Source organism: Pseudophryne corroboree, chromosome 6, assembly GCF_028390025.1.
Source record: "Pseudophryne corroboree isolate aPseCor3 chromosome 6, aPseCor3.hap2, whole genome shotgun sequence".
Lineage (NCBI taxonomy): Eukaryota > Metazoa > Chordata > Amphibia > Anura > Myobatrachidae > Pseudophryne > Pseudophryne corroboree.
Genome location: NC_086449.1, coordinates 54,785,917 through 54,798,420, shown reverse-complemented (window position 1 = coordinate 54,798,420; position 12,504 = coordinate 54,785,917). Strand labels below are relative to the sequence as shown.

The following is a 12,504-nucleotide window of genomic DNA, read 5'->3' as shown; positions in this document are numbered from 1 at the left end:
GTCACACATACCATATATGGTGCCCACAGATGTCTCTCACACACCAGGCACATCACTCACCTCCTCTCCCCGCAGCTCCACTGAAATGTGTTGTGTCCAATGTTGCTAACTCTAAATAAAAACAAGCAGCTGATGAGTGAAAAACAAGCCCAGCACCAGCGTCCTCACTCCTGCTCCTCTCTCCACAGAGTCCACACACACAGGAAACTTCTCCTCCCCCCTCCTTCCCCTAATCCATGTCCTCCACTCTGAGCTCACACAGAGCCTCTCTCTCACTTCCTGATTGTATTAACTCCTTCAGCTCCTGAAGTGGTGACAGCCCCATAGTAAAGCAGGATAATGCAATGTATTACAAGACTTGGCATTTCCTCTAAGACATAACATATACACACATTATATACATATTGTAACATCGGTACTTGAAATAAGGACTCTCAGGCAGGTTTTCCACTTACAACACATCCTCTTTACTAGTAGCAGACACAGGGCCTAATTCCATACTTGCCTGCTATTGAAAAAGCATTTCAGGGAGACTGTGAAAGTGACATCTCTCAGCGCGGACGTGTACCGCTACATCTGAGAGGCGTGTCATGAAAATGACTGACATCCAAATGTAAATCAGCCCCAACGTTAGTAAGATCTACTTGTTGAAGAAAAGACACTGATATTTTGCAGAATTTGTCCCTGTATTGTGTTTTACAAGCGTTTCCATATACTATAAGTGGCCACAAGAAACATTATGTAAAATGCATGTAGCTATAGTGATCATTGTGCCTTATAACCAATGCAGGGAAATGGCACTGATGAGCCCATTTGTATGTATATATCTCTGATTTCTTTTTTTTCTATGTGTAACACCCCTTTACCTGGGCTCTCTGGGTAATGGTGTGTATTTAACTCTTCCCGCTTTGCAATACTTCTCACCTTGTACTTCTCTTGGTATTAGTGCCTCCACCCGAATCTTGACATGACGTGCTCTTCTGGGAAGTGTTCAATTTTGGAAACACCAGAGGGAGACTCGGGAAACCCTCTGCCCACCACGTGCTTAGACCGACCCCACTACAGGAATATATCACACGGATATGTTGCAAAAGCCACCCTGGCACATTTATTAAAGGGTCTGGAATAGCAATTGCTTTTATGCATTTATATACAAGGGACTATAGTAGATCAATAAAAGAGGACATATACTAAAGGCATAGGAACATGTTGGTCAGTAATGCACACACATATCTAAAGGGTGTATAATGCAGTAATAAGAAAAATGAACATAACACATGAATCTGCTTTCTCCTGTCTGTCTGTCCCTTCCTACACTTTCCTTTTGTATGCAGCTAACACCCTGGCCTTTGCAATCACTGAATGGGTAATGACAACTTAAACAGCAGTATCACAAGTTATTTCACACATATCACACACAGCATTAGACAATACATCCCCCATTATAGTGCACTGTTATTTCAGAGTTCCTTATCTTCTGCATGCTATAACTTGACGGAAAAGGTACTTTAACAGGTTCCAATTGGCACTTTCAGCAACGCTGGTACTTGTAGTTCCACAAACTGATTCTTGGTGAAATCACACACTTTGTTAGCTACTATTTATCAGTCTTTACCGAGAAACATAACACTGTAAACCGTTACTTATCTCACATTCCTCCAAAGTGTGTCCCTCTGCAAACTGTCCTCTCCAGGGGTCAAAAAGGAAGGTTTGAAATGCATTATCCTCTGTAGGCCACTTAACTTCATCAGACTGGGGTTCTCCCTCTCCGTAGGGCTCTTTCTGTACAGTCACGTGGACTTCTTCCCCAGTATTCTCCAGTCATTGTCAGCTGCATCTTAGCTATATCCCAGACATGGATCCTTCTCTCTCCTCGCCCATCTCCTCCTTCACTCCTCTGGACAAAAGCATTCCATTCTGCACTCCCCCCTCCCCATGCCTTGTTTCCCCACCCCACCCCGACAGCCTCTGCGTGTCTCTCTGTATATCCTCTGAAACCCAAGGCTGTCTGGGAGATGTAGTCTCTATACACGAAATGGCCGGTGTCCAATTTCACATTTGCTGCCTGTCATAAGCGCTGGGCGCTACATACTCCCCCTGTGGGACTGGCGATCCGCTGACAAAGTGATGAGCCTGTTCCACACCCTGAAAAGGAATATGTGTTAAACCATTCTGTCTGTTTACACATCCACACATACCCTGACAAGCTCCTACGATGACAGGGGTGGGCCCCAAATAAGGCCAAGGGTAGACCCAGTGAGGGTGAACCACCCTGGGCACTTCAGTGGCCCTTCCTAACTCATCATAAGTAAATATCATAGGGGCCCTAGTGGTGCGTCTGGGTCGGCTAATAGCTGGAAGGGCTCCCTCATCTCCCTCTGACACCCTTTCTGGTTGCTCAGCCTCTCCCCCAACATCTCTCTCTTCTGGTTGGTCCTGAGCCTGTCCCTCAGGTTCTCTAACTTCCACCGTTACTTCAGGTACGACCTCTTCCAACCTGCACACATGTTCTCCCCTTGGCTTTCCTGTAGCTCTCTCAGTAGACCTGTGGGGTCTAGTGACTTCATGACTTTGAATGACAGTCTCATTTTCCGTAGTGTGAGGATCATACCCCCATTCATCCTCACTGCATTCTGTCTCTTTATAATCTCTAGTTTCCTCTCTCCTTGTAGACCTCAGTCTTCCTGGCTTCCTCCAGGGCACCCTCTCGGTGGTCTCAACAGCTTGCTTGGTCTTGAACCTCACATCTCTGCCAATCGGTAATAGGTGTTGACGGTGATAAGTCTTTATGGGCCCTGTTTGTCCTTCAGGCCTTACACGGTAAACAGGTGCCCCAGACATTTTGTCCACCACTTCATAGGGTTCTTCTCTCCATCGATTTGCCAATTTATGCTTTCCAGGTATTCCCAGGTAACGGAGCAGTACTCTGTCTCCTATCCCCAGTACATTCTCTTTCACTCGACTGTCATATCGAGTCTTGTTTCTCAAACCCGACTTAGTAGAAGCTTCTTGAGCCAACTTGTGAGCATGTCTCAGTTCTTCTCGCAGTCTCTGCACATACTGTAAATGTGTCTCCCCAGAGTGGGAAACCTCAATTATTCCAAAACAAATGTCTACAGGCAGTCGGGCTTCTCTTCCAAACATAAGGATGTATGGTGAGTATCCAGTTGACTCATTTTTTGTGCAGTTATATGCATGTACTAACTGACTGATGTGCCTACTCCAGTGTGCCTTCCTGGCAGTGCCCAAAGTGCCCATCATGTTGAGAAGGGTTCGATTGAATCTCTCTGGCTGTGGGTCCCCTTGTGGATGGAATGGTGTCGTCCTCGACTTCTGTATCCCGCACAATTCACAGATCTCTTTTATCAGCCGACTCTCAAAATCTCTTCCTTGATCAGAATGGATCCGGGCAGGAAGTCCTTAGTGCACAAAGAATTTCTCCCATAGAATCTTGGCAACAGTTGTGGCTCTTTGATCTTTGGCTGGGTAGGCCTGGGCATACCGAGTGAAATGATCTGTCACGACCAGAATATGTGCTGTGTTGCTTTCATCTGGCTCTACAGAAAGGAAATCAATACACACCAGCTCTAGTGGCCCATCACTCGAAATGTTTTTCAATGGTGCAGCTCTTTCGGGCAGTGTTTTACGCAGAATGCAAGTCCCACAATTTCTGCAATATTTTTCAATATCAGCCTCCATCCTTGGCCAATAGAACCGATCAGCAATCAACCCGCTTGTTTTCTCAACACCTAAGTGCCCATGTTGGTCATGTAGGGCATTCAGTACAGAATCACGATGTTTCCTTGGCAGAACCAACTGTCTTCTTACTCTACCATCTCTGCGGGTAGATTCCCTATAAAGGAGGCCTCCTCTGACCATCAGAAATTCTCTTTGCCTGTGCAGTAAGATGGCTTCTTCTGTTTTAAGGGCCTTTGGCCCCAACCTCTCATTGTTCTTTATCATCCAATAGACCGCTCCTAGGGACAGATCTTCTAGCTGATCACTTTTCAGCTGTTTCCTACTGATCCTCTGCAGATCACCCAGTTCAAACTGACTCAGCCAGCAATAATGTTTGGGCAGTGCCGCTTCTGAAACTCCCAATGCAGTGACACATTCTCTCACAGGCGGCACCACCACTCTTCCTTCATGGCACATACCTCTTACTTCTGGAGCAGGCACTTCAACCCACTCTTCTTCAGGTGATTCAGCATGTCTTCCAGCCAACCTGGACAAAGCATCAGCATCAATGTTTCCTTTGCCAGGTCGGTACTTAAGCGTGAAGTCATACACAGCCAAAGCTGCCAGCCATCGATGTCCTGTGGCATCCAACTTTGCTGTAGTCTGGATGTATGTCAACGGATTGTTGTCAGTATGGACTTCAAATATAGCACCATACAAATAATCATGCAGACGGTCGACAATGGCCCATTTTAATGCCAAGAATTCCAGCTTGTGCACAGGGTAATTCTTTTCGCTGGGTGATAGGCCTCGGCTAACATAGTACACAGGCCTCATCTGGCCTTCTTGTTCTTGGTAAAGTACTCCTCCGAGTCCATCAAAAGATGCATCTACATGAAGAATGTATGGAAGGTCAGGGTTTGCATAGGCGAGCACTGGAGACTGGGTAAGGCCCTCCTTCAACTTCTTGAATGCAGTTTCACACTCTTCTGTCCATCTTTCCCCAAATAGGTCATTAACACGGAGAAAGTGTTTATTTTCTTGCTGGGTCATACGCCCCTTCACTGGTGGGTACCCTTTGGTTAATTCTGTCAAAGGCTTGGCTAATTTAGAATATCCTGGAACAAATCTTCTGTAGTACCCACAGAACCCCAGAAAAGACCTCAGTTCCTTTAGTTTTGTGGGCCGTGGCCACTCTGCCACAGCTTCTACTTTGGCTGGGTCGGTGAAGATCCCTTCCCTGCTGACAATGTGCCCAACATACTTGACTTGCTTCTGGCATAGTTGACACTTTTCTAAAGATAGCTTTAGCCCTTTACTCTTCAGTCGGTCAAGTACTTTGAGCAATCTCTCGTTATGTTCTTGTAGACTCCTCCCAAAAACGATCAAGTCATCCAGATACACGATTACTTCACGAAAATTCATGTCTCCCACTGTCTCATCCATGCACCTCTGAAAGGTGGCTGGGGCACCTTTTACCCCCTGTGGCATTCTCTTGAACTGAAAGAACCCTTCAGGGCAGATGAAGGCTGTCTTCTCAGCATCTTCCGGACTCATCAGAATCTGGTAGTACCCACTCCTGAGGTCTAACACAGAGAACCATTTGCTTCCTTGCAGACAGTCAAGTGCCTCATCAACTTTAGGCACTGTGTACTGGTCTGGCACTGTTCGCTTATTAAGAGTTCGGTAGTCCACACACATCCGGATATCACCATTCTTCTTACGAGCCACCACTATTGGAGAAGCATAGGGACTTTCTGATTTTTCAATGACATCATTCTCCAGTAGACCTTTCAGATGACTTCTTACATCATACAAATCCGCAGGGGCCAATCTTCGTGACCTTTCTCGAAAGGGTTTTTCATCAGTAAGACGAATCTTATGTTGGACCCCTTTAGCCAGACCTAGGTCCCAATCTCCTAGGGAGAAAACATCTCTCCTCTCTAACATTTCTTTGATTAGTCTGTCTAGATCGGCTTTCATGGCATCTGTACCTTCAAAGCATGGTTGGAAACTGTCTGCAACCAACACACTCTTTTTCTGAGCTTCTTCGGCCTCCTTTTTTCGATAGGCAGCCAGGCATACAGGATGAATGGTGAGCGTCTGGTAGTATTCCTTTCCACCCTCCTCTCTGCACCATTGGGCTAGTGTATTGAACAAATGGGCATTGGTTCCTATGATAACTTGCACATCTCTATCCTCTTCTTCTGGATCGGGACACACAAGGGCGACTACTTGCACTTCTTTTTCAATCCCAGCCACTTCTCTTGGGAACTTGAGGTCCACTGTGATGTATCCGAGTTATGGATAGCTCTGTTCACTGAGGCCCCAGATGGTCAGCCCAGACAATGGATGTACCTTGACATCCGACAGATTCTCACGAAACCACTTCTCAAACACAATGGACACCTGGGAACCACTATCCAGTAGAGCCGTACACTTCTGTCCATTCAATAAGGCAGTCACATGAGGCGCTGGACCGACTAGGCCAGGTGGCAATATATTCCAGGTAGCAGGTGAGTTCCCCACAGCATTGGTACTAACTTTCTTTAGGGGGCCAGGGTGGGGTCTTCTGGTCCCCCTTTCTCGTTTCCCAAAGGCTTTTCAGGTTGTGGGGATTGCTTATATGATGACCTCTGATTCCATCTGGCTGGACACTGTCTAGCTATATGTCCAGGCCGACCGCACTCAAAACATCTTCTGGGGTCACCTCGACTCTCTATTTGCATTGGAGATGATGGATGCGAAGGCCTTGGGGCCTCTCTAGCTGTCTGAAGGGCTAACAGACGGTCTATCTGTTCCTTCTGCATTTGAAGGATCTTCAGCAACTCCACCTCTTTTGTACTGGTTTCCTGCTTCAGGCTAACAGTCTTTATCTTCTTGGCCACACCATCTCTAGCTTCGATTATAGCTTCCTCTTGTTTGACTTCATCGATTAGCTGGTTGAAAGAAGGAGCTGGGTTTCTAGTACAGTCTCCCCGAAGCTTCAATGCAACTGGGTCTAAAGACAGTGCTCCTCTTAGTAACTGTCGCATGCGACTCTCATCCACTTCACTGAGGGTCATTCCCCCTTTTTCCACAATGCGGTAAATTAGCTTGTCCAGGCGGTATAGATATTTGGACAATCTCTCCCCCGGCTCTTGGCAGGTGTTTCTTAACTTGTAAAGGAGGTCAGTGGCATCTTCTGATGTTCCAAACTCTCTTTCCAGAGCCTCTAGATAGTTCCGTGCAGTAGCATTAGGGTCACACCGACGAGTGGCCTGCACAATCTCCATTGCTGGACCACGTAAACTCTCCACTATCCGTTGTTTCTTTGCAGTCTCAGGACAGTGCCACTCTTCAATATACTGGATTGCAGTGTCTTTCCACACCTCATAGGCATCTTCTCCAGTTGGAACAGGTTGGACACCTGAGAAAGGTCTCAATCTCCTATATCCACCATCATACTGGTTTCTTCCCAGTTGCTCCACGAGTTTATTCATAGCGACCAAAAATAATTGACTCTGCGTGTCAGAGGCTCCATCTAGGCCCAGAGGTGAATCATCTTGTCTTTGAATGTCAGGGGACTGTACAATGGGGCTCCTTGTCCTCTCTTCAGTAGGACTTGATTCTTGGGCAACTCTCATCCCCTCACTCGGATTAAGAGGCAACACTACGCTCCAACGTTTGCTTCCCTCATAGGAAAAGACAGCAGGGATCAATCCTCTCTCCAACACAGCATTGCTCTCTAGCAGCACAGCATCATCCCGCCTGCCCAGTACATTTAGCCTCTGCATCCCTGTCCGCCCTGCAATTATCTTGGTAATCTGCTCATCTGGAACTTCATGCAGTTCACCGCACAAAACAAAACAGCATTCTGAATCTTTGGATAGTTGTTCACACCAACCATATACTTCTTCTGGCTTCAAACTAGCCATGGCGCCCACCTGGTAAGCAAATTCTGAGTTAGCTGTACGAATCTCAGCAGTGCACTCCACTGTAACACCCCTTTACCTGGGCTCTCTGGGTAATGGTGTGTATTTAACTCTTCCCGCTTTGCAATACTTCTCACCTTGTACTTCTCTTGGTATTAGTGCCTCCACCCGAATCTTGACATGACGTGCTCTTCTGGGAAGTGTTCAATTTTGGAAACACCAGAGGGAGACTCGGGAAACCCCCTGCCCACCACGTGCTTAGACCGACCCCACTACAGGAATATATCACACGGATATGTTGCAAAAGCCACCCTGGCACATTTATTAAAGGGTCTGGAATAGCAATTGCTTTTATGCATTTATATACAAGGGACTATATACAAAACTGAGGCCCTTTGGGTGACCATAGAAACAGGGGAAAAGTTGATTATTTGTATTGGCGTGATATACAGGCCACCAGGTCAGGAAGAGGAACTTGACAAGAACCTATTGCAGGACATAATTAAAATGGCATTAAAAGGAGAGGTAATAATCATGGGAGACTTTAATCTTCCTGATGTAAACTGGGAGGTGTCTGTTGCTAGTTCCACTAGAAGTAGGAACATTTTAAATTCCCTTCAGGGAGCATCCCTCCACCAATTGGTGAGGGAGCCCACTCGGAAAGACGCAATATTAGACTTAATACTTACAAATGGAGACAGATTATCGGACGTAAAAGTGGGTGAAAAGCTGGGATCCAGTGATCATCAAGCAGTATGGTTCAGCATTAAGACAGAGACTGACTCGTCCCATACAAAAACAAAGGTGTTGGATTTTAGGAAGGTTGATTTTGTAGGGATGGGAAAATGTGTAAGTGATTCTTTGGCAGAGTGGAGGAACTTGGAAACAGTGCAGGAGAGGTGGGAAACATTCAAATGTGCAATATTGAAGGCAACAGACCTTTGTATCAAAACTGTTAGGAAAAACACAAGGAAAAGGAAGCCAGTGTGGTTTGCAAAAGAAGTAGCAAATATTGTGAGAGCAAAAAAGATGGCTTTTAGGAAATATAAGCAGACACAAAATAATGAAGACAAAAAGATATATCTTGTTAGACAGAAGGAGACAAAGAAGGTAATCAGATGTGCAAAGGCACAAGCTGAGGAGAAAATGGCCCAGTCAGTGGGTAAAGGAGGCAAAACTTTTTTTAGGTATATAAGCGAAAAGAGAAAAACAAAAGGCGGAATTATAAAACTAAAGACGGACACTGGGAGTCTTGTTGAAGGAGACAATTTAATAGCAGATCATCTTAATGATTATTTTTGCTCAGTATTTACTACTGAAAGAGAGGGAAAGGGGCCACAGTTAAGTTGCAGGGATATTCAGGAAAATGAAACAAGTACATTTACAGAGGAGAAGGTCCTAACAGAACTCTCAAAGCTGAAAGTGGACAAATCTATGGGGCCAGATGGGATACATCCAAGGATACTAAAAGAACTTAAAGAGGTGCTGGTAGCACCATTGACAGAATTATTCAACCAGTCATTAGCTACAGGAGAAATTCCAGGGGACTGGAAAAGAGCAAACGTAGTCCCACTGCACAAAAGTGGAAGCAAGGAAGAGGCAAACAACTACAGACCAGTGAGTCTTACATCAGTAGTAGGGAAATTGATGGAAACACTCTTAAAAGAAAGAGTTGTAGATTATCTCAAATCCGGCAATTTACAGGATCCCAAACAGCATGGATTCACTGGGGGGAGATCATGTCAATCAAATCTTATTGACTTTTTTGATTGTGTGACTAAAGTGATGGATAAAGGTGGAGCCATGGATATAGCTTATCTAGACTTTAGTAAGGCTTTTGACACAGTTCCACATCGCAGACTGCTAAATAAACTTGAAAGTTTGGGATTGGATATTAGGATTATTGAATGGATAAGATCTTGGTTGAAGGATAGAAAACAGAGAGTTGTGGTAAATGGAGTGCATTCACAGGAGGGAAATGTTACCAGTGGAGTACCACAGGGATCTGTACTTGGACCAGTGCTTTTTAATATCTTTATTGGTGACATTGCAAATGGCATTAAAGGGAAAGTATGCCTTTTTGCAGATGACACAAAGGTATGCAACAGGGTAGACACACCAGGTGGGGTAAAACAAATGATTGAGGATCTAGGTAGACTAGAGGAATGGTCAAGAGTCTGGCAATTACAGTTTAATGCCAAAAAATGCAAAATCATGCACTTGGGTCTCAAAAATCCTAAAGCTAAATACAGTATTAATGGCACTATACTGGAAACTACTGAGGAGGAAAGGGATCCAGGAGTCACTATTTCAGATGACTTAAAAGCAGGTAAGCAATGTAACAAGGCAATGAGGAAGGCTAGTCAGATGCTTGGCTGCATTGGGAGAGGAATCAGCAGCAGAAAGAAAGAAGTAATAATGCCACTGTATAGGTCATTGGTACGGCCTCATCTAGAATACTGTATTCAGTTCTGGAGGCCATATCTTCTAAAGGATATTAATACATTAGAAACTGTACAAAGTAGGGCAACTAAAATGGTGCATGGCCTACATCACAAAACATACCCAGAAAGACTAAGAAATCTCAATATGTATAGTTTGGAGCAGAGAAGGGAAAGGGGAGACATGATAGAAACTTTCAAATATATGAAGGGTTTTAACAAAGTCCAGGAGGGAAACATTCTCCAAATGAAGAGAAGCAATAGGACACGAGGACATGCACTGAGACTGGAGGGGGGGAGGTTCAGGGGAAATTTGCGGAAAAATTATTTCACAGAAAGGGTAGTGGACAAGTGGAATAGCCTCCCCTCAGAGGTGGTAGAGGCTAAGACAGTAGAGCAATTTAAACATGCATGGGATAGACATAAGGATATCCTTACAAAGAAATAAGGATCAAATAAGGTTAGTGATAAAAAATAATATATAAAAAAAAAAAAAATAAGGGGCAGACTAGATGGGCCAAGTGGTTCTTATCTGCCGACAAATTATATGTTTCTATGTTTCTATGACTATAGTAGATCAATAAAAGAGGACATATACTAAAGGCATAGGAACATGTTGGTCAGTAATGCACACACATATCTAAAGGGTGTATAATGCAGTAATAAGAAAAATGAACATAACACATGAATCTGCTTTCTCCTGTCTGTCTGTCCCTTCCTACACTTTCCTTTTGTATGCAGCTAACACCCTGGCCTTTGCAATCACTGACTGGGTAATGACAACTTAAACAGCAGTATCACAAGGAATTTCACACATATCACACACAGCATTAGACAATACATCCCCCATTATAGTGCACTGTTATTTCAGAGTTCCTTATCTTCTGCATGCTATAACTTGACGGAAAAGGTACTTTAACAGGTTCCAATTGGCACTTTCAGCAACGCTGGTACTTGTAGTTCCACAAACTGATTCTTGGTGAAATCACACACTTTGTTAGCTACTATTTATCAGTCTTTACCGAGAAAAATAACACTGTAAACCGTTACTTATCTCACATTCCTCCAAAGTGTGTCCCTCTGCAAACTGTCCTCTCCAGGGGTCAAAAAGGAAGGTTTGAAATGCATTATCCTCTGTAGGCCACTTAACTTCATCAGACTGGGGTTCTCCCTCTCCATAGGGCTCTTTCTGTACAGTCACGTGGACTTCTTCCCCAGTATTCTCCAGTCATTGTCAGCTGCATCTTAGCTATATCCCAGACATGGATCCTTCTCTCTCCTCGCCCATCTCCTCCTTCACTCCTCTGGACAAAAGCATTCCATTCTGCACTCCCCCCTCCCCATGCCTTGTTTCCCCACCCCCCGACAGCCTCTGCGTGTCTCTCTGTATATCCTCTGAAACCCAAGGCTGTCTGGGAGATGTAGTCTCTATACACGAAATGGCCGGTGTCCAATTTCACATTTGCTGCCTGTCATAAGCGCTGGGCGCTACATATGAGAATGTAACCAGAGGCGGATTGGCCATAGGGCTTACAGGGAAGATCTCCGGTGGGCCGACGCACCCGTGGGGCCTGTTTTGTTTGAGGACATGTGGTCCTTTTTATAGATATAATGAATAACATGCAAAATAGTTTGCCTATATGAAAATGACTTTGCCACTTAGCCTGTGATTGCAGATGATCTAGTGTATGCTCTGTCTGCCTGCTTGGCTGACATATAAGATTGAGTGAATAGTGATTGGGATACGGTTGGTGTAATAAGCAAGATAATATATATTTCTAAAGAATGATATAGTTTCCTAAATTCTGAAGGCGTATCATATAATGTGCTCATAATATTTAATTGTATTTCTTTTTAATTTCCCCCTTGATGCTGGACATGCCCACTATCTGGAAAGTCTTGGGGGGAGGGTGCTGCTGCCATGGCCCATAGCTAGACCTTACACCTCTGGTGCTGCCCATGTGGGGCCACTAGTACAAATTTTTCCAGGGCCGCTTTTTGTTCCCAATCCGCCCCTGAATGTAACAGCTACAGTATGGGGGTAAGGTGCAAACAGGGAGATTGCTGGTCTATTCAGGGAGTCAGGGAGATTGCTGCTATTTCAGGGAGTCTCCTGCAGAATGAGGGAGGGTAGGCAACTATGCCTAATTCAGATCTGATCACCTCTGCAGGGGGGGGGGGGCCCTCTGGTTACATTCTTATGGAAAAAAAAGAAATCAGAGATATATACATTCAGATCTGTTTGCAGATGTAACATGTGCAGAGAAAGTTAGATTTGGGTGGATTGTATTCACAGCAATTCTGCTGAGTTTTTAGTTAAATAACTAAGCGCATGCGCCCTGCGTGCCTTGTGCATGGGCAGTTTGCAACAAATCGCAGCATAGTGAAAATCGTCAACGAGCGAACAACTCGGAATGACCCCCGTGGTGGTGCCCATTAGCTATCAAATTTGCTGCTGTGATCAGGTCTGA

At 44.8% G+C, this 12,504-nt stretch overlaps 1 protein-coding gene across 1 annotated transcript in view; it reads right to left on the bottom strand.

Moving 5' to 3' along the window:
* The window catches only part of LOC134936112 (zinc finger protein 268-like), a 90,826-nt gene that overhangs the window by 49,712 nt on the left and 28,610 nt on the right, over positions 1 to 12,504 (bottom strand). The gene's annotated exons all lie outside the window — the stretch shown is intronic.